Raw genomic sequence first — 27693 nt, forward strand, 5'->3', positions numbered from 1 at the left:
TTTTGGAAATGATTACATCTATCTTTTTTCAATAAATTTTGACTTTTGGACTTATGGACAACGCTCTGGGGTTATTAGAAATGTTTAGATCAGACGAGTCTGAAACAATTCTACGCAGCCACCGCTGGAATCTAATTCTACAAATAGCATAATACTAATAACATTAGTGTAGCCTGATCTTTATCTGCAACTGTGCACAAATACCGGGTTTAAACACAATGTGGCCTACTATGTAGCAAACAAATATATATTTTTAAATGGCTTCACATACAGACTTTTGTATAAATGATCTAGTAAGTGTGTTATTATGATTTTAGTTACACATGTGCAAATCAAATTTTGACAACCTCAGAGCAAACAAATCCTGGCGTACCCCCTGGGATCTTTGGCGGCCCCCCTAAGCTCTATATCAATGTGGATGATACCAAAATATTATGCTGAAACTGGTCTTGGCTGGCCACACAACGCATACGACGCTAACGAAGCATATGTTTTGGCCAAATCTCATCCATGTCTCTTCTACTTGTCTTGACGTTATACTAGGGCTGTCAAGGTTAATGCGATAATAATGCATTAATGCAAAATCATTTTAACACCACTAATTTCTTTAACACAATAAAACAATTAATATTTTGGAGGTTGTAGCTCAGTTGGGCTCAGTTTTAAAGCTAGAGTGTAGACACTGACATCATATGAAACTAGAAAACCTAAGGCATCCAATGGTCACACTAGCTTGTCGCAAAGGAGGCTAAATAATGCTACAAACTTACCCAAAATTTTGGCCAGGAAAAACTGGCATGGCCATTTTTAAAGGGGTCCCTCGATCTATGACCTCAAGATATGTGAATGAAAAAGAGTTCTGCGGGTACCCACGAGTCTCCCCTTTACAGACATGCCCACTTTATGATAATCAATGATAAACAAGTCAGCACACTGACAGCTGTTGTTGCCTGTTGGGCTTGAGTTTACCATGTTATGATTTGAGCATATTTTTTATGTTAAATGCAGTACCTGTGACGGTTTCTGGACAATATTTGTCATTGTTTTGTATTATTAATTGATTTCCAATAATAAATATATACATACATTTGCATAAAGTGATCATATATTAAATAGTGTATTGAATACTTGACAAATCTCGCTTTAATGCACATTTTGAACAGATAATGCGATTTATGGCGATTAACTACGGACAATTATGCGTTTACATTTTTTAATTGATTGACAGCCGGTACTTTATACAGACATGGAACAAAAAGACTACCCACTCACTTTGAAAACACAGGAATCAATGGGAAAACAGTAATGCTATGTTACAATCAGCCCCAGTTACCCTCCAGACTCCTTTTGCTACTAAATAATGCTGAAAGAGAAAAAGATTCCTTTTCTACTTTTTTTGGAGCGACACAAAAGATATTGAAATGTTTTGGCAGTGTTTTGGCATAACGCTAAGCAACACGGATCTCATGTGGCTTCACTCTTGCTATGCGAGCCTTCTTTCTCTATAGCCTTACACAATGAGGGCTCAACTTGACAGCTCCGCAGCTCAAAAAAACAGTGAAGTTAACACGGAGACGACGGGCTTTGACATGATAATGAATTTCGCATGGCACAAGCCCAGCGTTTAATTTCTCTGTGTGTGCTGAGGGAGGCGGAGGAAGGGGACGGGTAGTAAAAGGCTGGGGCAAATTAAAAGATCATCAATGCGGAGAGTGATGCTCCTTACCCTGTTAGGGATGTAGAGTCAATGGAGCGGGAGAGTTTTTGTGTAACAAAGCCGGGTTTGAAGTAACTGAGCTGATCTCTCTGAGAAACACGAGTATTGTGCAGCTTCTAAAGCTCTTACAATTATAATTCCCAAAAGGGATTTTCACACAAAACAATGTGCACAAGGATACCTCCCCCTCCAGGCACACACCCACACGCTCTTTATCGCAGCTTTCTAATTGTTTAAAAGCAAATCTGCCTCCTCTGTACACTGTACACTTCTTACAGAATTAGAGAGCCGGAGAGTACCATTATCGCCGTATCGACTGGCTGTATTGAATTCTCATTACCAGGCAAGCAGCCAGGTGGAGAGCAGTATGATTCTCGCTGTTTGGTGGAGAAGAGCAGGGCCAAGAGCATTTAGAGCAAACGAGTTGCTGCTGTACTTTATGGATTGTTATGGTAAAAATGGCTGAGGGCGACATGGAGAAAACATCCCCGACTCACAGTCGGGGTTTGTACTGTTTCCAAAATGTGATGAGTACTTCCATATCTGACATATTAGACAAAATACCAAACTGTTGAACATGATGTTATTGCAACTTGCGCAGTACTTTAGTAGGAGGAGGTCTTCACAGAGCATTGATAGTTATTTAATGAATTGATCCCAACCAACTGAGGCTGTGTTCAAAGGGGTCCCTTGACCTCTGACCTTAAGATATGTGATTGAAAATGGGTTCTATTGGTACCCACGAGTCTCCCCTTTACAGACATGCCCACTTTATGATAATCACATGCAGTTTTGGGAAAACAACAGGCAGCCATTTCGTTGTAGTGAGACCATTTTTTTTAAATCTTGACCTCACTGCTTAAAATGACCTGTGGTGACCTCTAGGATAATCACAGCCTCATGAAACTTTACAACCACAAACTACAGACCTAGCGCATTCGGAGGATGGATGGCTTTCCTAGGTAGATTGACATAAGGGGGTTAGTACCTCGTAGTAGCCTTATATAGGTTAATTTCTTGTTTACCAACAGCAAAAAAACTGAATGCCACAAAGAGTATTACCAACCCGGTCTCACGAGAAGACGTATAAATACCACAACATTACACAGACGTTCCGCGTGTCATGAGTATACATTTTAGCATTTGTACGCCACGCAAAAGTCCACAGTTAGGTTTAGGCAAGAAAACCACTAACTTAGGTTCAGGCAAAAAAAACAACACTTAGTTACGGTAAGGGAAAACGTCATGGTTGGGCTTAAATTAAGTAAGTAAACTAAGTAAAACACGTGCAGAAACAACAACGGAAAACACATCACAAACGTCAACAAAAAAACACGTTACTATCAAACGACACTAGCGTAACTTACGAAACAAAACACCAGTCAACAACGGTCTCGAACATGGGTCTCCTGGTTAAAAGTCCTGTGTTTGTTGGACCCATATTCTACGTCACTAACTCTTACCGTAGCATTCATACACAGACGCGTTTACACTGCAGTCAGTGCAGGATACATGGCATACAAAAGACACACGGAAATCGAGAAAGGCGTATTATTATTGCACGCTGAACGCCTTGCACATTATCATGGCATTTAAACACCTTTTTGTGTGAACAGGGTGGTATTACATAGTACTGTATGTAATCAGTATGTAGTACGGACACAGCACCGTTCACTCAGACTTAATTCCATGTTGAAACAAGACATCTCATGCATACTACAAAAAGATAGTAGAGAGCAGACCGGTCTGATCCTTCACATCTATCCAAGCTCATTACATCAAATATATGTAAAACGTCCAAAGCAATATTCAGTCTTTACATTCCAGGCTCTGTTTCTCATTTCAGATTTGCACACCATGCGTTGCAGCTGCGACGACGTATAAATGATGAATTAATATTTATTATTTTCCAGATCTGCCTGATGGACCATTAGGACCAGCATCCTTTCACCACTCAAGCCTCTACACCTCCGTCATGAATGTCTATGAGAACACTCAGTAAAAAAGCACAAATCTACACTTGTAGAGACTTGTATTTGTTCGGCATTATGTGTAACATAATGCGCACATTTTTGAAGCGCTCAATAGCCTTGGAAGTACTTATACAGTGCACTTAATGCCTTGTATCACTTCTTGATACTGCATGTATAAAATGGCTTTTCAAGCATTAAATTTGTCTTTTGGGAAGCTGTGGTTATTTTGGCTCCGACACTGATAAGGGACAAGGACAAAAAGATTTAAAAATATTTGATGTCAAGCCACCAGCAAAGTGCTCAGGTTCCCCTTTTAAAATCTAGCACAAGTCTCAATGGACGAAGCATTCTGTAACTCTTATTACAGTCTGGCTCTTCATCAAATAACTGGTCGATGGCGAAGTGATTTTAGAATATTTCTGGACAGCGTGATTTGATGGCAACAGCGACACAGTGAAGGTTTTTTCAAGGCCAAATGTTCTGTATATGTTACTGTAAATAAAGATGGTGCAAAAGTACGAAGTTCACAACAATATTGCCCTCTGTGAAACTTTTTTTTTTCTCTTTTCATTGGAGTTGATTCGAAGATTTGTGAACATGTAACAGGCCCACTGCGGGGAGATGCACAATTTGTTTTCCATAAATTATTCAGCCTTGTATTCCGAGCTTCAGACACGTGTGAAGATGTTTCCGTCTTTTTTCTCGTGTTGTCAGACTAAACACTCTCGCTGCAAAGTAGCACTTCACTTCTATTTGATTTGTACTTTAACTGCTGATTCTTTCATGAGCATTCCAGCTCTGAGAGGTTTGGCAATGATCAAATACCTGAGCTGAAACAAAAGGTTTCAAGGCAAAAGTTCTTGAACATTAAAGGTACTTTGGAATCAGAGTAAACATTACCACGCTAAAGGGAAAAAGAAAAAATGTTTTTAATAAGGAAACCGTGAACTGCATGGGTTTACATAATTATAAAAAAGAACAAAAGTGAAGACAAGTTGAATGTCTGCACAGTTTTTTAACCCCTTACTAGTAGGGGTAGGGCACAGGGAGTCTTCATGTAAAAAGTCGACAGTAGATGTCACATAGAAGTGGTGGACATCGTATGAAAGCCCTTGAGATGCAGCTCAGCACTGAGTCAAGTTGTTCTAGTGATAAATCAACAATAAACATGAATTAATTAAGCGTATAACTAAATGTGATATGATCCAAATATGCTAGTCTATTTTTGAATGAATAGCAGCTACTAAATAAACAGTTATTATTATTCCCACATTTTCAATGTAAACTTTTTGATATTACATTTGTTTTTGTCTATTTTATTTCAGAGGTGTGAGAAAATATCGTGCAGGAGTATCGCGATATTACGTTTTGCGATACTGTATCGATTTTCCAAAACGCTGTGTAGAGTTTTAATTAACCTTTTAGCTACTTGCATCATATGGAACTAGAAAAACCTAAGGAATCCATTGGTACCAACCATGTCATAGTAACTTGTCATGAAGGAGGCTAAATAACGCTCCAAAGTAATGCTAAGTTTTGGCAATGCAAAATGGGAATGGCCATTTTCAAAGGGGTCCATTTATCTTTCACCTCAATATATGTGACTGAAAATGGGTTCAATATGGGTATATGGGTCTCCCCTTTACATACATGCCCATTTTATGCTAATTCCATACAGTTCAAATGCAGTTTTTTTGCATCCGTTACAAATGTCGGTCCCTAAACAATCTTGGAATTGCATAATTTGGATATGACTGGAAAATTTTGACTTTTGTGGATCCAATGAGTCCAATTGTATTCAGGTGTAATGATCTTAGTTCCCATAGTAGCAATTTCACATAGTGACTTTTTCACTGAGATTTTATACAGTGGTGTGTCTTTTTTACTATGACAGTTTTTCTAAAATCAGATTTGAAAAAAAATAATATCACCTTACTTACCGTTTCGCAATATATCGAATCGTTACCCCTGTATCATGATACGAATTGTATTGCCAGATTCTTGCTAATACACAGCCCTATTTTATTTTATTTGTACACATAAAGACTGAAATAAAATATAAATCTGGTGCTCCTCTCCCTCCCTCTTGCAGGAAGAAAAACTTACAAAACCCCCTTAATAATTTTTGTACAGTCCCTAATGGCCTGTTGCATTTAATAGGTTGGATACCACAGGTGTTCATGTTGTTTTGTCCACACTGCTTTGATCGCATCTATGGATTAATCGTAATTGCTGTGAACACTTAATTATTGCTGCTGCTAGTAATCCGTTCACATCTGACTGTGTGACTTGGAAATACATTAACTACGACGTATAACTTATGTAAAAGGTAACAGATTTGTTGACATGCATCCCAGTGCAGCTTTTTCCTCCAGTACTTAGTTCCTATTATGAGAAATCACATCCAAGTGAGTCTCATCAGTGTCCTCCTCACTTTCCTCCGCTGCCACGACTCTTCCCCATTAGACCGGTCGACGGAGCCTAACCGAGCCGGGCATGAGTGCTCATTTCTCTCCTCGCTCAGATCGATACGGCAATAATATGAGCTCCCCTGATTGTAGACGGTCAAATTAGTGCACGTCTGGCAGATGCAGCAGTTGCATTTGTCAGCTCTCTCGGATTGTGAAAAGCACCGGGGCTCTTTAACAATTCATGGCCCCGCGATCACAACATGAAACTCTTCACTGCTCGGGACTTTGTCTGCTGGTGTTAATTGGCTGAAATCGGAGCCCGGTCTGCTGCCGCGCCTGCCAACAGGGCCCGCGGAGGGATGTAGTGGCATATTTATGTTACGTTACGTTTCTTTCACAAATTTCGGCATACTGAGATGTTCCATGTTCAGATAAATACTTTACAGCTGGGCTGGCTGGCAGGGTTGGAAATTTGTTATGAATTTATGAAGCAATGTTGGGGACTGTACTGTATGTACCAGGCTAGAGTCGGAGAACAGATTGGAGTTGGAGTTGGAAGGGGGGGAGGGGGAGATGCAGAGAGCGCTATGCATCATTCAGTGAGATCAGACGGAAAGATCAGGAAGCCACAAAGAAGAAATAATGTAGGAAAATATCCAGCGTGATGCTATGACATGGGGAAAAGCACTTAGCGTGGGCGGCGTGTGCTACAAGTTACTGTTTCTCACTGCTGAAGAAATTTAAATATTAACCTTTACTTACCAATATTATTTTTCCATTATGGAAAAAACAACTAACTGTCCACATAGTTACACTAAACTTTGGCAAGGAAAAACTCTCATGGCCACTTTTAAAAAGGGGTCCCTTGACCTCCGACCTCAAGATATGTGAATAAAAATGGGTTCTATGGGTACCCACGAGTCTCCCCTTTACAGACATTCCCACTTTATGATAATCATATGCAGTTTGGGGCAAAAAAAATCAGGTTTTTTTTTTTAAATGCAGTATAAATGTGTTATTTTCACCTATTCTCAAATTATGTGTTTTAATTTTTCTGCATACTGGGGTCCCTGAACAGTCTTGGAATTACATCAATTGGGTATCACTGTAAAGCTGAGACTCCAGTGCATCCAATGAGTGAGAATTGTATTCATGTGTGATGATGTTAGTCCCCATAGCAGCCATTTCATTGTACTGAAACCATTTTCTGAATCTTGACCTCACTTTATAAAATGACCTGTGGTGACCTCTAGGATAATCACAGCCTCATGAAACTTTACAGCCACAAACTAGAGACCTAGAGCATTCAGAGGATGGATGGCTTTCATAGCTAGATTGAAAATAAGAGGGTTTCTGAACAGAAGCGCTCGCCATTCAATCGCTGAAAAAATGCATTTCTTGCAGAAATCTCCAAATGTCAAAGGTTTTTGATACTAAATTACAGCATCGCTACACTACATGTACTGTTAGCATAGCCTGGCCCTGATCAATCCAAACTCCATTCAGAAAACAAGCATTTTAAAAGTTTTCTGCTTGTCATCTTGTGGACAGACCTGACAAAGCATGGAGTCAGACTTTTTACAAATCGGCATCATTATGTAGGTATTTCGGCATCATTTTTATTCTATTCTTCGTTTACTATTTTGTGAGGTGAAAATTTGCCTTGTGTTTGGTGTGAAGTCTTGTTCTAAATGATTACAAAGTGGTCAGGATTTAAAAAAGAAAAACGATTTTATTATTATTCTTGTTGCATTTCCACCATTCTGTTAAAGGTAGGGTCGACGATGTTGGAAAACTAGCACCTCCCCTAGGGGCTCCTTCCAAGGCAACGCCCCCAACACACACATGCACGAGCACCGCCGCATCGTAACTACTTCACAGACACAGAGCGGAGAGAGGACCTCAACTCAACAACGCTACCTCATGACAAGTAACCGCGGCAGTGCTACTTTTGGCTGAGTTTTCTCTTCCATTCTCCAGTAAACTTGTGCTGCGGCGACACGCTATGAGTTCAGGCTGGTGCACACCAAGGGTAGAGAACGAGCAGGGAGGCAGGGAGTCATCTGATTGGTTCTTTCCAAGCGGACCGCGAGGCAGTGATTGGTAGACGTTTTTACAGGATTACAGCAGCTACAGATGACGGCTCTTTTCCGGCCCTTTTTCAGAGCTCATAAGTAATGGATCGCTGTCGGGGTGTAAAGACCATTTCAAATCAAATAGTGTATACTGGATAACATCGTCAACCCTGCCTTTAAGTAAGATATCAGAAAATCAAACTCAACTGAAACATGCCATGAGATTTTGTGTGACACTAACGTCCTAGAAGGAAACCACCAGAAATTATCCAGTTTTAAAACATGCAGTACAAAAGAGGGATTTCTTTTGGGGGGGGGGACAATCATACTGATGTTGAGTTCAGATTAGCACATTTTCAACAAGACATTACAGCTCAAAATGTGGTTCACCAAATGGTTGAGAAAAAACTGTTCAAGGCTGATGCTGATTACCGCAGTTCCATTCAACAAAAATTCCCTTCTTGCTTTTCTGTATGCTTTGAATATGGTCAACATGATACACTTAACACAAATACTTACGGGCTACTGAAAGGGACATGGTGCTTAGCTTGTATGGCTGAAGCTTTCAAAGCTTGTATAACAGCTTCTTTCATGCAGATATCAGTGGTGTCAGCTTGGAGATTAAGGCAGAAAAGACTTTGCGCCTGTCATACTGGCTCGCATGTTCCGCAAAGCCCTGCTGCCTCAAATAAAAAACATCTAAATTTATCCAGACGACAAAGCCGGCTCGTTGTTCTTTCGGTCGACATCCATTCCACGTGGATGCCCCGCTTTTTGCACGACCACCTGCCGTCTCAACCCTTTCAGCAACCTATCTGTTGTAATTGCTTTTTTTTCCCCATTCGCCTCATCAAAATAACGTCTCGCCCGTTTTGCCCTTGCAAGAAATGAACAAGGAGACAACTCATTTATAACCAAGAGCGGTAATTATTTGCCGGGAGCGTTTATAAGAAACAAAAATGTTTGCTATTCTGCGTAATTATTATGTTCCCTTTTTAATTGTGTCCTGCAATTGGCAAAATTAATTAATTATAGTCCTCCAGCGGTCAGATTGCCGCCATGATGTCTGATTCCCCGCTGCGGAGATTAAATTTGCCCGACTACAAAAATAGGCCTTTGTTGATCTTTTGAAACATCTCACAAAGCTTCAGTTTTCACAAACAGTTTATTCAACGCACACGCTGGGAATGCAACATGAAAAACATCAAATTATGTACGGTGTAATTGCTTCAAAACAGATGGTCCTGTTATACATGTTTGGGTACAATGATAAGAATTTTTTCTCCAAAACATCAGACAAGTGTGAATCTCCAAATGTATTCTCTCTTTGCATAAACAATTCAATCTACTGCATGTGTGTTTTTGCCACGGTGAAGAATTGCGGCGTATTCTGTGACAGAGCCACAGCCATCGCCCCGGGGAGCTGCAGACTCTGAGGCAAATTAAAATAACTCTTTTGAGATTGTGAAAGACGTATTTTCTTCTTCGCATTCACGTTGTGACACAATAAATGGATTTCTTTTGGTCTTATATCACAGATAATTCAATTTGTATAGTTTTAAACTCTGTTCACCATGCAAAATATAGCAGCTTAAAAACCTGTATTTAGTTTAAAGCTACACTAACCATTTTGTTTTTGTATTGACAATAGATCAAATCAATGTGTGTAATGTGAAATGGGCCGCTCGTGTTGATGAACCCGCAGAGAATTATCACCTAACTCAAGAGATGGGAGAACAAGATGGCATGAAACATAAATTGACGCTTTTGTTGCTTTGTGTCTACTGGATGTGTAAATAGGGAACATTATACTAACAATTTAGCCATATCCATTTTTAAAAAGTGATATGTCAAATGTTATGTTTACAGTTTGTTTCGATTTCCCCAAGTGGCAAACAAAAAACAAAAAGGTTTGGTTGGAAAAAAAAAAATTGGGGTTTACCATTGGATGTTATCGTTATAACTTTGGCCATCATATCCCTTCGTTATTAGAATATTGTATTCACCAAAGTAATTGCTGAGATCTGACTAAGTCTTAGGCATATGTGACCCATATGTATACAGTACCCACTGTTGTTTCCCAATCATTAAAGTGGAAGTACATAACTGTTCAACTAGCTAGCGCGCTAGCTTATCAACTCCTTGATCATGACAAAATATAACAATTTTCTCCACTGCTCATTTTAGAAAGGCCACCGCAAGAAAATATGTTCTTTGTTTTGTATAATGTGCGTTTATTCTGTCTGCCACCGGGCACAATCCTGGGAAAATTAAGGCTTGCTAGCTCGCTAGCTACGCCAGTTAACGCTGGCAGCCAGTAACAAACATCTATGATCCAATGTACGTTTAATAATCTAACATAAGAACACCTTTTCTTGTTATGTGCCTTTCTAAAATGAGCAGTGGTGAAAGGTAAATTGGACTCGCATTTATATAGCGCTTTCTAGTCTTCCAACCACTCAAAAAGCACGTTATTCTGTTATGATCAAGAAGCCGATAAGCAGCCAGCGTTATGTAATGTTTAGCAAAATGACGTACGACTCCATCCCTTATCCTGCTGCCAAAATGACTGCATAACGTTACAGTTATCTGTTCTTCCGATCTGGATGGGTCACTAATTTTGTCAGTCCTTTGTTTAAACAGCATTTTTTGCCCTCACATTCAAATGTTACACAGCATCAAGCCACCCTCAGCTCAGAATAAAACCTCTTCATTTCCTTCTTTTTTATAACACAGTGACTGTGCACACAAGCTGTCAGTTTGTTAGAGCAGTTCCAATAAAATGTTTATTGCACATGTGTAATCTCGATTTAAATTGTAGAAAGTCTCTCTCATTGGTCTGCTCAGATGTTTTTTTCACATTCACACACTCTAATTTTTCACTCGCATATGCAGCAAAATGCTTGCACTGAGTCCATCTGTTGTAAAATGTTTGCAGGCTGAGGTGGACCAAACACACCGGGGTTCAGTTAAGAAAGGATTGGATTTTATTCGGCTATCTTTTAGCCTATAGCGATCCATTGAAATATGCCCAGATCAGCCCAAAACCGATCCTTATAGCGTCAGCTAAGGGCGTCTCTAGTTTAGTTTGCATTAGCAGTTATTTGTCGCAATACAGTAGCCTCAGAGGGACATGGCAAAGTTGCAGAGATCAAAGAGTTGACAAGCAAAGAATGAATGAATTTGAGTGCAGTGAATCAAAGGTATGAAGGGAAAGGAAGACGTACAGTTGGCAGAATCAAAGGAGGGAATGAAGACGGATAAATGCTGCTAATCATCTTTATTTTTATTTAGTTTGCATTGACTTTATTACAGGAATTTTAGACATGAGGGAATACTGTCACAGGAACTGAAATCTATAGTTGATGGGGTTCTAGTAGTTTTTGATGAAGTACAGATAATTGGAAAACAGAAGGGATGGGAAGTTGTTAGCAACGGTAAAGCAGGTTGATCCTCTTGAAGCCCTTCCTCTGGCCGATCTCCACGTCGGGGTCGGGGATGGGGATGATGGAGTCCTTCCCGTACTGGATGGAGAAGGCTGTTCTTCCATAGTGCATGATGGAGGAGTAGTCGTAGGGAGTGTTCAGGTTGTTGGTATTCTGCTTGTAGAAGTTGTAGGCCATCTGCGGGTTGATGTTCCCCCAGTTGATCTTGACGTAGTTGTCGCGGTCGCTCCTGGTCTGCTCGTGCTGGAAGCCCAGAGCATGGTTGATCTCGTGCTGGATGATGCCGTGGTAGAGGCAGCCCTGCCTTTTGAGAGAGAGGACCCGTTTACCTCCCGTTCTGCCCAGATTGGAGTAACATCCGGCTCTGTTCTCGATGCTGATGTGGTCGTACTCGTTCTGACGGGGGACGAAGCGGAGGCAGGAGCTGCTGTGGAAGGCCTTCATGGCGTCTTCTTCTGTTTCTCCGAGCTGGTAAACTCACTGCTCATGGTGAAGGGAATCGTCACCAGGCCGTTGGAGGCTTTCCTCCACAGGCAGCTCTAGTACCAGCACTTCATGGCATTTCTGGTTCTGGGAACCACCATGTCTCCTTCCAACAGGATCTCATCGGTGGCATTGTTGGAGGTCAGAATCATGGTGCTGATGTCGACAGTGTCATTTTGGTCCTCGGCTCCGCTTCCTTCCTCCATTAGAGGATGTACCTGAGAGAGGCCGAGCAGGAGCAGCAGCAGCAGGCTGGCAGAGGGAGTCATCTTCAGGGTGAGTCTGGAGGCTGTGGAGCTGCTGTGGAGAGACTCCTTGAAGCTTGATGTTTGACTCAGTTCAGTCCAGGCTCTTTATACTCTCCTCTACAGGTGTGTCTGCAGGAGGATTATGGGTGGGGGTCCACACTGCTAGGCCTAAATAAAACCTCTTCAGGGAGGACTCCACAGACAAACCTACTGTTTCAACATGGATTGTTATCTCTGGTCATTAGATGGATGAACACAGAGGGGTTACTGGGTGGGACGTGCTTAATTCTTCTTCCAGATGGTAAAGAGGGTCATTCATGAGACAGTTTATGTCACTGTTATACATGTGTCAGTAAAGAAAAAGGTAACGCCTGCACACTAGGTATGCAAATTTTAAGCACTTTCCTCAATCGATCATTAGTAACAATAACGATCAATTTATCATAGGTTAAAAAAAAAAAAAAGTGCTTCTACCAAACAATACTAAATTAGTTTTTGCTTCAATAAAGCCCTAATTCCACAGCAACATATTGCATATTCTCCGACAGCATTGCATAGCCTATGAAACATATAGAGATAGAGGCCTAGATATATTAAACACATTGAATATAATTGAATATCAGATTACATGCAAAGCATGCTCATAAAAAATAATAATAACATCTCTGCCTAGTTTTATAAGAAAGATGCTCAAACGTGTCACAATGTCCATATTTCTGCCTGTTCTTGTCGTTTTTTGTGCTGTCAGATTGCTGCTAGACTGGCCCATTAATACAGGTGCATGCTGGGGAGACTGTTTTTTTTACCACAGTGAAAATGTTGCTTTTGAAAGGCTAAACGCCAACAAATATGTTTTGAAGCAGAACATTTCATTAGATAAAAACATGTTGGGAATTCGGGAAAGGATAACAATCTCTTTTCATTCAATTTTGACTTCTGGACTGAGACAATTACAGAAAATGAGCCCCGCGTTGCGATAGAGAGAAAGAAAGTGAGAGAGAAGCTAGACTGAACGCCATATTTAAATTACTTTACTTTTTGATGGACCAGGGATGGCGTGTCACAGAAATTAACTTCCGTTTTCACAGGAAGTTAGGTTTAGGCAACACTTAGGTAGGGTTAGGAAACGGGTCATGGTTGATGTTAACTTCACTGACTAGCGACTCACGTGACTGACCTGACAAAATAAGTGAACGTTACTTTTAGTTTCACACGGGACATGAACAGCGGTCTCATGGTTGAAAGTCTTGACCCTCCCGTCCGCCCTGAACGGACTCTCACGCTATTAATGTTACGTCAATTGCTCCAACCGTCGAATAACGCCGCGGTTGGGTATGTATTGGAGTTAGTTGAAAATCCGGTTCGTCACAAACTGTTGCTAAAGGGTGCCTACATGCGTTGGTTTCCAATGCTGATGGGCACTGACCAAACAACGGTATTTGACGAGTTGGGAGTGAGAACGGGTTGGTCTGTCGGCTTATTATCCCGTAAAAAAGTTCTCAACCTTTATGTCCACGGTGCCGGCTATAGCCATGGTGAAGGCCTGATGCACGGCAGCAGCTCCTGACGCTGTCTCTCTGCGGGGCGCATCACTGTCAGCCTGTGGGTTTGGCGTGGCCACCTCCACTATCTAGAATGTAACTACACATTGTTTGTATTTCAGACCTTTATTTGATAGTATATCAATTCAATTTCACATGCTCAATCAAATTCTTAATGACCAATTAATCGATCATTGATTAATCGTCAACATCCCCACTGCCCACTTACTCCACGTTTAATAATGATGTTTTGATTCTACTTGGATCTCCATAATTCTGACCTTGTCATTGCTTTATTGACACTGTTTACTGATAACCTTGCCCCTACGTGATGTGCATATCATCACCCTCCAACAACTCATATTACATATGCGACCATATTTCCAGCTGTTGCGGCTACAAAGAGCACTCAAAAGCCTTTACTGGCATAGTGAGTAATGAAAGGCTAATGTGAGTGGATTTAAAGCGCCGGGATGAGGCCCTGATGCAGATGATGATGTCTCTCTGGCTCTGGCTCTGTTAGCACAGCTGCTATCCAACCTGCCCTCTAATTGGCTCCATTACACACGAAGCCATTTAAAACTTGTGGCGAGCCATTATTTCCATCATCACGTAAAGTTCTGTTTTTGGATGCTATCAGCTCGAATTCCATTTGTATCGTGTGGCAATGTGGCAAATTAAAAAGCCTAATGTGGACATGGATACGAACAAAAGACTAAAACCACCGGCATCAACTGAAAGCATCATCAGTTGCCTAGTGGGGCTGTTTGTACATCAACAAGAATAGAAACAAAAGACTTGTTCAGTCTCTGAATATTGCCATGCTTTTATTGTGACATGCAATAACAAAACAAGAACAATGAGTGGAGGTGTGTATGGTCAGGAAACTAAGATATAGCGCTATCTGAATTCCCAGGAATTAAAGGGGACATATTATGTTCGTTTTCAGGTTCATACTTGTATTTTGGGTTTCTACTAGAACATGTTTACTTGCTTTAATATTGAAAAAAAACGCTTCACTTTTCTCATACCAGGCTGAGCTGCAACACTTCTTTTCACCCTCTGTCTGAAACGCTTTGTTTGAGCTCCTGCCCCACCCTCTTAAATAGCCCAGTCTTCTTTGATTGGTCAGCTGGCTCACACTGCTGTGACTGGTCAACCGAACCAAACTCTTCCGACTCCACTCCAGCTCCGCTCTAACTACCTTTATTTGAGGGCGTGCCAAACTAGCCGCTAGGCAGGAATTGAATGCAAGAAGGAAAGGATTGCAAATGTGTTACTTGGTGACATCACCACGTTACGGAAGAAAAGGCGGGACTTCAAGCGAGGCGTTTCAGGCAGTTCAGGAACAGTGTTTCTGTGGGGGAGAGTGACTCCCTTTGGCGTGGACTTTGAGCTTTGTAACTTTGCAGACCTTTTACATGAACAAAAAACTAAATAACACACTAAAGGAAAGGGAAAAAGCACAACAGACAGACAGGCATGGATGCTAATGACAATGCTAACATGATGATGTTAAGCAGATGTCATGTTTACCATGCTCACCATCTTAGCTTTGTGTGTTAGCATACCAATGTTTGCAAATTGGCATTAAATACAAAGTACAGCTGAGGCTGATGGGAATGTTATAATTGTTGCAGGTATTTGGTCGAAAACAGTGGGCAACCTCCGGGTCTGAGAAGTGAAGCCAATGCTGAAGTGCCTTAAACTTGCATTCTTTCCAATAGCCAGCAGTCTATGAGAAAATGAGCCTACTTCTCACTTGATTTATTACCTCAGTAAACATTGTAAACATGAGTTTATGGTCTCAAGCTCTAGTTTCAAGTCTTCTACAATACAGCATGATGTTCATTTAGTAAATTTTGGTCCCATTTAATGTAAAATAGATCATAAAACAGGGGATGCTTTAGGGCGTGGCTACCTTGTGATTGACAGGTCGCTACCACGGCGTTCTCCAGTCTGGGTGCTGTCCGTGTTTTGGTCTTAGAACTTTAACCCTTATAGTGTCTTTTCAGTTCATGAAAGTTAATTATAACATATTTGGTCGCCTAAAAATGTCTTGTTCAGCATTTGGTTGTACTTAGTTCCACCCTCTCGTGTCACTTCTGGTTGCAAGAAACCGAGATGGCGACCGCCAAAAAAACGAGATGGCGATGGCGATGGCCAAGAAATCAAGGGATCCCCAAAGTCATTGAGATTCATTGTCCAGTGTCTGAACCACATTTTGTGGCAATCAATCCAATAGTTGGTGGACAGAATAATAGTTCCATCATGCTGCCTGGTAACATTTCAAAGTGCACTTTCTAAGTAGTTCATCCAATTTTTCATTTTGTATGGTAATAATGGCCTGTTCATATCTAAATCTTAATTAATAAGAGCAAAAATATTCTGATATCGAGCTAGACTTAATTAACTTGAATGAAAATGAAAATGTAAAACTGTAAATGCAGTCTAAATTAAGTGTTTCTATAGCACGCTTTACATCCGCTTTATTATTTTCTGCAATAATCAACGCATGAATATTAAACTTTTAAAAAGTCATTACAGTTTTACATTTTATTAATTGTTCTCTCAATCCTTCCTGTACTCTCTCCACCACTTACTCACTGACATATAAAAAAGAAATTGCATTAGTATCAACAGGCCCCTTTTCTACTCCCAATAAATGCCTGGTGTTATGCTCCATACGCTGTGATTTATGCTCACGTGCCGTGTTTATGGAGCCCACCCCGACATCGGAATCAAATCAGCCCTCGGGGGCTTCAGCCTCTGATGAGCTCCTCTTAGACATGTATGTCCAATGCCGGGCCCCATATCTAATTACATTTTTGAGAAGGTGGAGTAAAAGAAGAAAAAAAAGAAAAAAGTGAGACAAACAAATCGATATTCAATTAAAGTCAATGTTGAATTTGTGGATTCCACAGAGGAGGCGAGAGGAGTTGCAGCAGAGAGAGATGATTACCAGATTACCATTGCCTGAACGTTAAAGAAATTGACTCCCGGGGCAGAAAGAAAAACACCATATTCAGGCTCTTTACCCTATTAACAAGTCAATTTTGGGTCACTTCAGCATTGCAATTTAGTGTCATGTTGTGTAATCACCTCAGCTCTCATTAATTATAAGGGAGAGCGTGAAATACCTGGGTTTAAATTATAGCCCTCTATAGTGGCGTTTACATCGCTGAGTTTTGCTTGCCCCCAGTGGTCATTAGGAACAGACAGCTCTTAATGGCTTATTAAGGCCCACTAATTGAAATTAGCCCACTAATTGTCTTATCATCACTGCTGCTTTTTAATGGCAGGTACAAGACAGGGATACCCTTGAGTGTGTGAAGCCAGATTGAAAAATAGTTTTATTCGGTAGATGAAAGACTGCAATTTCAGAGCTATAGTGACTGCGGCGGTCCTGAGAAATGGTCACGTTCTGACTGGTGCTCACTTGTCTTTCACCTCAACTAGTCTTTGAAGGTTATTAGAGTTGTAGGCAGTGTTCATAGAAGTCTATCTCGTAGCTCTCAGAAGCAAAGACACTTCATCTTCAATGATATAGGGAATATCCACTGAGATGTTTTACTGTCCTGCAGCAGCTACAGTACAGTGATTTGTTCAGAAGTTGGTAGTTAGTAGGCTATTAGTGGCAGTTGTCACCATAGCTGAACAAACCAAACTAAGGTAAAACCCCTTTAGCTGTTACTGCTGTTAACCAAACAACAACCAAACTAAAATAAGAAGACATGCTCCGTCTCTAAACTCTTGTGGGTAGTCCTTAAACCAACATTATTTCTAATAGCCAGCAGGGGGCGACTCCTTTGGTTGCAAAAAATAGTCCGATTTTAAAGAAGTCTGAGGGAAAATGACCGTACTTCTCACTTGATTTATTACCTCAGTAAACATTGTTAACATGAGTTTATGGTCTCAATCGCTAGTTTCAAGTCTATTTCAATACAGCATGATGTTCATTTAGTAAATGATGGTCCCATTTAGAGTCAAATAGAGTGTAAAGCAGGGGATGCTTTAGTGGGTGGCTACCTTGTGATTGACAGGTCGCTACCACGGCGTTGTCTGTGTTTTTGTGTTAGACCTTTAACCCTTTCACCGTGTGTTTTCATGAAAGTTGTCTTATTTAGCGTTCAGTTGTACTTGTAGCTCCACCCTCTCATACCACTTCTGGTTCCAAAAAAACAGGATGGCGAAGACCAAAAACCAACATGACGACAGTCAAAATGCTGAACTCGAGGCTTCAATACCGTAGTCCACAAACCAATGGGTGACGTCACCGTGACTACGTCTACTTCTTATATACAGTCTATGGTAGGCACTAATGTGAGTGTGACCTGTTGTGTATCTATATGAGAAAGCCTGGCACCTCACCGTTCACCCAATGTGAATTGGAATAGGCTCCATCCGCCCACAACCCTTCACATATAAAAAAGTATAGCTAATGGATGGATGGAGGTATGAGGACTTGTTGGAATTATCACTTTAAAAGGTGCATCTCTTAAATGGCATGAAGTGCATGTGCGGAAATTACCTTCAAAACTCATCTGAACTCTCATCTGACAATGGACAAACCCAGGTATGAGTCATCAAGTGATGCAAACAGGACACAAGGGCGGTCCCCATTCAGAAAAAGCTCCACAGCTTTGCTTCCTGTTCTAGCTGTCCTACATGAGAGTGTGTGTGTGTGTGTGAAGAGGAGGAGTGTGTGAGCAGAGGGACCGCATGAGGACAACCTCAGTTACTTTGAAGACCTCCTGAAAAGTTTAAGGATGACCCTCCAGACAGGACGCCCTGTCAGGTTGAGAAATCTTCACCAGCTCTGAAGGACACCGTCTCTTTAGGAGCCACGCAACAGCGACAACACACACACACACACATGCAGGATTCCCTCTGGCCACACAGCTTTATAACGTGGCAGATGTTCACTTTAGGAGTGTACTCGGAGACCGGTAGGTGCAGCAGACGAGCTGTGATGAATTTCATTCAACTCGGCATGTGTGCACACAAAACACGCACACTTGCACGCACAAACAAAACCACAGACCCCGGCTTTCCTCTGCAGTCTCTGTCAGCACCTATAACAGAGAAACTATATTCAGCAGCAGGAGGAGATGCATCCTGACAAGATAAAACACTTTTGTGGTGAGGACATGAAGCCCTGCGAATGCATCCAGGAAACAAGGCCTGTAATGTATGTCTATCTTTGTGTGTGTGTGTGTGTGTGTGTGTGTGTGTTTTTGTGGCTGTGTGTGTGTGTGTGTGTGTGTGTGTGTGTGTGTGTTCCCCCGTGTGATCCCATGTCAAACAACATCTGCATCATTTAGAATGCTCCTCTGCAGCCTGGCCTTTAGACACGTGGCCTTTAAATATGAAAGCCACCTGTCTATATCATTTTTCCACCAGTTTTCTCAGAAACTAAATGTGAAAGGTGAATGTTTGGGGACATGTGCTGTGCAAAGGGAGTAGAGTTGTACCGGTACCAGCATTAGAAATGCGTACAATAATGCCCAAAATGTTTTATCGGCGAGTATACGCCAGTCTATGCGCCGTTCCAATACCAGAATTTATTAACCCTATAACCAAAAAGAAGTTTATTCAGTTTTCTCAGAAACTAAATGTGAAAGATGAACGTTTGGGGACATGTGCTGCGCAAGGTAGTAGAGTTGTACCGATACCAGCATTGGAAATGCGTACGATACTGCCCAAAATTCGGTATCGGCGAGTACGCTAGTATATGCACTGTTCCAATACCATAATTTATTAACACTATAACCAAAAAGAAGTTTGTTCAAGTATGCTATTAGTATACTTCTTTTAAACTTAAAATAAGAGAGTACTTTCAGTTTAGTTATTTGCATTAATATGTGAAATATATAACAAATAACCACAGTGCAAATAAGTAAATACAAAATGCTGAGAAGTGTGTTAAATATAAATGCCAGAATGGTATTAAAAAGGATATTTCTTGATCACTTTGGGCCCTCGTTCGTGCAGGATAACCTGGCTAGCCTTCCAAATGTCTGGGATTTTAGCATATATATATCTACTTTGTTATGAATGTTTTCATATCGTGTCTGCTTTCCAAATATTCTCTGTATTCATCAAAGCGTGCTCAAACTACTGGAGACAGCTTGTGGGGATTTTTCATTATTGTTCCAAAAGCAGTGTTTACTATTATTATTCCCCTCTGACCCCTTTCCTTTTTTAGAAATCAATTCAGCGTCACTAGACTCAGAAATGTTGTGATGCCACATGTGGGCAGACGCCTTCGACTGTTGTTTTGATTTATTTATATATTATATTTTTTATTTATGCATCCATCCTTTTCCCCCATGGGTGGCTGCATCCACCCCCACCCTCTGCCTGCTAGAAGACTCCATTAGCTGTGTTTCTCTTGTGGGCGGGACGTGATGAAGTTAGGTGAGGATCATAAATGCGATCATGTCAGTTTCACTCCGGGGCGATGATGATGGGCCTGAGTGCACACACACACACACACACACACACACACACACACACACATAACACAAAGATGCAAAGGGATGAGCAGATATGGAGGAAATGAGGGCGAATGTACAGAGGGTGAATAAAATATTAGGAACAGTACATGAAAAAGGACTTTGAAGTGAATAAATAGCAAATACAAAGGCAGGCTGTGAGTGATACGAATGCTAATTAGTAGCATATCGACTAATAAAGAACTGTGACAGAGGCTGCTTTAATATAAGTTTTCAAACTAACATGAGCCAACAGAGTTCTAAAGAGGCAGGGAGAGGGCCTAAATCCTATTATGCATTGGTTGGTCAAATGCTTAAAATAAATAAGCATACATTTTTTTGATCAGCAACCTGAAAAATGGGATGACACACCACTAAAACAATGAATCTGCAAACAACATTGAGTTCTTTTAACCATGATGGCAATCCCTTATGTTAACCATGATCAAGATTTTTGTAACAGTAGCACCAGACAGAACGTGGATTCTGCAAAACTCTGGATTATGTTACAATTACAATGTTATTCTGTCATTTATTGTTGAATAAAGGTCAATTCAATAAATTGTTTTTGTGTTTTTTTTCGTGCTATTAATTTGCATTTCAATATATTTTTTCAAACTGTTGTTTTTGTAATGAGTACTTTCTCACACTGCGAATATTACGCATATTAATTTGTTTTTATGATGGTCAGCATGAAATCAATTTGTATGTAATCCACATAATTGTGAACAGGGAAGTATAGAGACTGGTGAACGCAATGTAGGGCGATCTGGGTGGATTGTTGGGTCAAAAAATACCAGACTTTCGCCCAGGAGACCGGTTTGAAACCAGAAGTCAAAGTTGATTTATTTGTCACGTAACTTCCGAACTAAAGTTACGACACTTCCAGAGTTATTTTAACCCATACCGCGATATTTTCCTAAACCTACTCAAGTAGTTTGTTGTCTAAGCCTAACCAAGTCGATCTTTTCATAAACCTAAGTAAGAAGTTTGTTGCCTCAAGGCTGGCCCACGCTAAAAGATTTTTCAAATCTTAACAGGTTTTGAAAATGTGAGCAAGCCCACACATAACGACAGATTCTGTTAAATTTAACAGTTTTGTTCCTATAGCGTGTGGAGAGCAACACTTTGGCCAAAACAGCACACCACACACTAACAGATTCATTCATGAACAACAACTGAAATCTACGCGACATCTCGTGATCAAACGTGACTTTACCGTAAACAAACATAGCGGACGACGGGCAGGAAGAATTAGCGATGTTATTTTTCGCACTACTTTGTACTGAAAATTCATGAAGGATGGATATATGGAGTCATGGAGACACGTTGAATAAACACTTGCGTTGTTGCCACAAATCAACAAGTTGGTCCGCCATTTCTGAGCTCCATTTTACTACTACTTTATGCTTGGCGTTTCTCATGCATTACCTGCGGCCGCCGTGGTTGTTGCCCTTCCTTCCTCAGTCAGCTTGGTTTTCAATCGGCTATCGTTTTTTCCCACGTTACTGCGTAATCGGCTGTTCCCCACACACAACAGGATATCCCATCGTAAATATTGAACATGTTAAATATTTACGATTTGAAATCGGTGCGGCCCGGATGGACTTCTCAGCCGATCAAGGGATGTAAAAAAACACTCTTAACATACCTCACACCACAGGAATATCTGGAAAGATAATCTTCAGAACCATCAAAAAAAATCTAGGCTTTGCTGACGATTGTCGGGAGGGGAGAATTGGGCTCAAAATCGGCTTGAATCTCGTGTAGTGCGTGCTCGGTATAAGCCTAACCAAGTCGATCTTTTCCTAACTTAGTAGTTTAATTTTGATAAGACTGGAGCGGAAATTGACAAAAAATACGTTGTTGAAAGTCGTGCTGAGAAAAAAAAGGGGAATTCGTGTCTATGTACACGAATCAAATAGATTAAATTGTGTATCTATTTCACAAACTGCCGTGAGACTGTTGTTGGAACAGAGGTTTTTTTTCTGGCTTACTGTTCTCTCACTAACACGCTCGGGCCAAACCAGACAGAAGTGTTGAGATTGCAGTGAAATAGAGTGTTGCTGAGAACAGCCAGGTTTTGTACAGGGTGATATATGAAATTACACCCGCTTACGATCCTCTTTTGTTTAAAATGATCCATAATAATAGTCTCAAGTAGTCTGCAGATTACCTCCTATAATTTCATGAATTAGCAACACAAACAACCTACTCCTGTCTGGACTTCAACAAAGCATCTCGTTATGTTTCTTCCCGGAATCAGCAAAAAAAGTTTTATCAAGAGGGTGTAAAGAACAAAAGAGAAACTAAGACAATGCTCCCGATGCTTCTCATCATTTTCTCCTTCCTCCATTGAGTTTTTCAGGCTCAAAGTTTCATGTGTAGGCTGCAGCAGACGGAAGAGCGGAGTCCGGCTGACTGACGGGTGTCGGGGCTCTGTGGAGGAGGCCGACCCTCCCATAGGTATCCCGCTGAGATGTGGGCGGTGCATCTGACAGCTACTGATGGGAAAATTCCTACCTTAAGTGCCTCGGCACCGGCTGGCCTTTTCAACGGTAAAAAAGAAATGATATGACAGAGAAAATCATACGCCTGAATGTCTTTCAGTTTTTCAAGTATGGGGGCTGTTTGAAAAAGTAAAAAACACAGATTTCTGTTTTGCTCCGACTGTGCAGGTTGTTTTGATCTTGATTGTCTGGGGGCGATGGCAACACTTTACGTGATGTAGTTGTTCTTCTGTCTTCTTCTTCGAAATCAACATAACGTGGCCAAGGGTGTGGTGGTGCCATGTGCGACATACAGTTTGTCCATATGATGTGTAGAGTGGTTAAAAGGGGTTACTGTGGCAACAACAACATGACTAAAACAACATTCTGCTGTCGTGCTGTTGCTCAACAAAACATCACAGGGTGTGATATGTGGGGGTGGGGGGTGTGTGAACACTGAGGGGTTGGAAGCAAAGCAGCAAAGAAATTCAAAAGATAACTAATGCGTATGCAATAAGAATGCCACTGAAATGCATCGTAAACACTAGAGAGAGTTTAGAAAGCAGATATTTTATTGAATGTTATTGAACGACGCTCCGAGCGATATGAAATATCATTTCAAACGTTTTATAAGAAACAGAGAAAAAGGGTTAAATTATGACATCTTGAATTAAGTTAGATAAAAAAAAATATATTCTTCCTGTTGCACAATAAAAAATTATCAAAATGACACATTTTATGTACATGGATAAGCTCTCATCTCTCATGTACTGAGCAAACTCATTATATACTGTACATTACCAACACAGTCTCACGGCAGTTCGTGAAATAGTCAATGGGATTTTTCTATTGGGTTTTGGATTATTGCAGAAAATAAGCTATGTGGCAAAAACATGTTAATGATACTTCAGTAAAATAATCTTCACAAATGAACACCACTTTCATGATTTTTAAAACGTAAATACAATCGCAAGAAGAAAAAAGCTAACGTTAGTCTATAAACGAACTACACCACGGTCGCATGAACGTGAGTTTACACAACGAGGCTGTAAAGGAGGCGTGATGATGTTCAGTGGTCTCATTTAGCCACTTGTTAGCAACCGCCTTTTTTAAGAAACGCTCTGGATATTTACTGATGTATTTCATGTCGTAGAACAAAACGTTAAAATCTCTTCAGCATGTGTTAACCACAGACCTCATTTCAGGCATCTAACTAAAAACCCATTGACTAACAGATGAGAGAACCAGAAGTGCTAAAATGCTAACTTTCTAATTTCGGAAATGCTAATTTCCGGGTTTAAAGGCCCCATATTATAAAAAAGTGAGATTTTCATGTTTTTTCTTTATAAAGCAGGCTTAAGTCCTATATAAATACTGTGAAAGTATCGAAACACTCAATCCACAGGGAAATACACACAGCCCGTATTCAGAAACTCTGCTTTTGAAATAAGCTGTCAGGATTTCTGCCCATTCGTGATGTCACGAATATACAATATTTAGACCCTTTACACAATTTTAAACGTAAACATTCTAAATGTGTCCCAGTTTATTTCCTGGTTGCAGTGTATGCGAGTGTCATCAGCTGAAAGGAAGTACACATGGACCCAAGCTGTGGCCTAGCAACGCAATTCTGTTGCAATTCGGTCAAAATGCGCTAAAACGGAGCGTTTCATACGGAGGGTATATACAGGCATATTCAGGCTGACAGTATGAGGAAAATAAAGTTTTTTTTTAACATTACAGCATGTAAACATGTTCAAGTAGAAACACAAAATACAAGTATGAACCTGAAAATGAGTATAATATGGGACCTTTAAGGACTCATACCTGTAGCACTCTATGGGGATTGACTCACTTTTGGAGCCAGCCACAAGTGGCCATTCTAAGAACTGCAGTTTTTGGCACTTCCCCGTTGGCTTCATTTCTCAGCACTGGAGGTTGCCGCTTGCGTATAGCTTAAATTTAAACGGTTATTAATTTTTTTCAGGTGGGCCTTTCTTTTAAGGTGTCTAAAACACGTTTTGCTGCTGCCCCCGTCTACAGCAGTACATTGCTTTGCTTCCTGTCTGTTTCTCCAAACTGGGAGCGTGCTGACTGCCATCTACTTTAGGTAATACACTACGGATATCATACAACTCCACTTCAAAACACCTCAACTATCCCTTTAACCTCGCCAGCGTTTCCCATACTGTTAGATGTTAGTATATACAGAGGGTAGGAACACGAATGCAATCCAAAACAGCAGCCCTGAAGTAAATATGACCTTTGAATCGCATAATGTTCAGTTTCCTCTGAGAAAATGTGTTGATTCAACTCCGTCGTAATTTCTGATGTTTGTTTTCCTCTTTATTTTGCACTGTATCATACTGTAAGAATATTCATGGTTTTGTAACCAGAGACACAGCAGAATATGAATATCTTACAATATAGTGCAACATAATGGAATCTGGTACACAGACATCGTATTATCCATCTCCCAGGCTTGTGTGCACAGAATGTGAATTTGTCAGCCCTGCACAGATTGGTGCTTTGAGCATCCCAGGAGCCGAGCCACATCATCTAACTCAACTGTACTGCTAGTGGTGCAGTAAATGCTTTGTAAAGACGAGAGCATTTTCGCTGAGAGAGGGTCATGTTGGCTGCTCACACCTCATAACCTCATATGCATGTTGTTACAAAACACTTGTGAGATAATGAAAAAAAAAAGCAAACACTGCTGCAATGCGATTCAGTGCTGACAAATATTGCAGATATAAAGCCTTGAAGTGAAATAACTTTCTCTGAGCTGGTCGTCACATAAATGCTTTAGACTCCTGCTGACCAGTCTCATTAAGTATCTAAGTGGTAGGAGGTGGTTGAAGTGGCTCTGGCATGGAGGCGAGCAGGGTCCACAATGTTCTGATACAGCTTAATCATATATATGAGAACCCAGCTTGAATGGTTTTATATGATATATTGATATAATATTTAACACTTGTACTTTAAACAAGCCAAGAGAGAGAGAGAGCTCTTTCTAGGGGGTCACAAACAGCTGTTTCTAGGGGGTCGCAAACGGCTGTTTCTAGAAGGTTGCCAACAGCTGTTTATACGCACCACAAACAGCTCTTTTTATGTGCCTCAAAACGCTGTTTCTAGGGGGTTGCAAACAGCAGTTTCTACATCTTACAAACAGCAGTTTCTACACTCTGCAAACGGCTGTTTCTATACGCTGTGAACAACTGTTTCTAAATGCCACAAACATCCGTTTCTACATGCCACAAACATCTGTTTCTACGTGCCACAAACATCTGTTTCTAGGGGGTCACAGACTGCCTTTTCTACGCACTGCAAACAACTGTTTCTAGCGGGTCACAAACAGCTATTACTGGCAGGTCACAAACGGCTGTTTTTACTGGGTCGCAAGTAGCTGTTTCTATGGGTTACAAACAGTTGTTTCTAGGGGGTCGCAAACAGCTGTTTCTACATGTTGCAAACAGCTGTTTCTAGGGGGTTGCAAACAGCTGTTTCTACACACTCAAAACAGACAGTTCTAGGGGGTCAAAAATAGCTGTTTTTACGTGCTGTTAACAGCTGTTTCTAGTGGGTCGCAAACAGCTCTTTCTACGCGCTGCAAACAGTTGTTTCTAGTGGGTCGCAAACAGCTGTTTCTACGCGCTGCAAACAGCTGTTTCTAGGAGGTCGCAAACAGCTGTTTCTACTTGCCGCAAGCAGCTGTTTCTATTTGCCGCAAGCAGCTGTTTCTACGCGCCCGCAAACAGCTGTTTCTAGGGAGTCGCAGACAGCCGTTTCTGCGTTTCGCAAACAGCCGTTTCTACGTGCTGCAAACAGGCTTTTCTATACTCTGCAAACAGCTGTTTCTAGGGGGTTGCAAACAGCCATTTCTACACTCTGCAAACAGCTGTTTCTCGGGGGTCGCAAACAGCTGTTTCTTCATGCCTCATTTGACAGGTAATCGTTCATAATTTCAAGATATATTTAGCGCTTTGACAGTGCTACATTCTTATGCCAATGCTACGATTAAAAAATATATATTCTTTGATTTTGAAAAAGTAGCCTAATGTTGTTGTTATTTAGCCTTTGAGGCTTTCGCATGGTTAAATCCATAAATTTTATTTTATTAAAAAAATGCTCCCCTTGCAATTAAGTCACTCCATCCTGGCATCTGGCCTGGGTATCGGACTAAAAAACTGTTCCTTAACGATTCAATACTCGCACATCAGTAATATAGGCCTATGTCTGTTTCAATGCTTATGCCCCCCTCCCCCTCTGCATGTCTTGAAATTATTATCATAATAATGATCTTTGCAGACACCTTCCTTAAAATTGTTGGCTTATTAATTTGATTAAAAATGTGTCTTTAAAAGCGTATTTGCTTTTTCAAATTAGCAGAAAATTAATATAATTTTTAGAAGACAGGTTGTTTATTGTATACCATGAAAACACACATGCTACAGTGGCACGACTGGATTAAGTAATAAAACTCAGTATCTTGTTTGCTTTCCTACAGTTTCATATTTCATTTGCAAAAAGGGAGGGGAAATGTGTCATCTTTCCCTCTCGGATTTATGGTAATGGAGTTTTAAGATACATCTGACACCCAGCCACTGTAACTCTTCTTTTGCTTTGTGGACAGACAGGGTTGCTTGTGCTATATAGAGGGGAAAAAAATCCACGACTGCCATATCTCCCCAAATTTCCTGTCACTCTTACAGTTATATGTCCAATAAAGGCAAAAATGCAATGCAATCATCTGTAAAAAAAACAATACTGATGACTCATATAACGCAATCAGCAACCGTCCATCCACAGCCTT

The 27693-nt window shown here is 40.7% G+C and overlaps 1 protein-coding gene and 1 pseudogene across 1 annotated transcript in view; both read right to left on the minus strand.

Annotated features, from left to right (window-relative positions):
* The window catches only part of ca10a (carbonic anhydrase Xa), a 381374-nt gene that overhangs the window by 323104 nt on the left and 30577 nt on the right, over positions 1-27693 (minus strand). The gene's annotated exons all lie outside the window — the stretch shown is intronic.
* On the minus strand, positions 11465-12374 carry LOC141758214 (high choriolytic enzyme 1-like; annotated as a pseudogene).

The sequence above is a fragment of the Sebastes fasciatus genome, chromosome 20, assembly GCF_043250625.1.
Source record: "Sebastes fasciatus isolate fSebFas1 chromosome 20, fSebFas1.pri, whole genome shotgun sequence".
NCBI classification, from domain to species: domain Eukaryota; kingdom Metazoa; phylum Chordata; class Actinopteri; order Perciformes; family Sebastidae; genus Sebastes; species Sebastes fasciatus.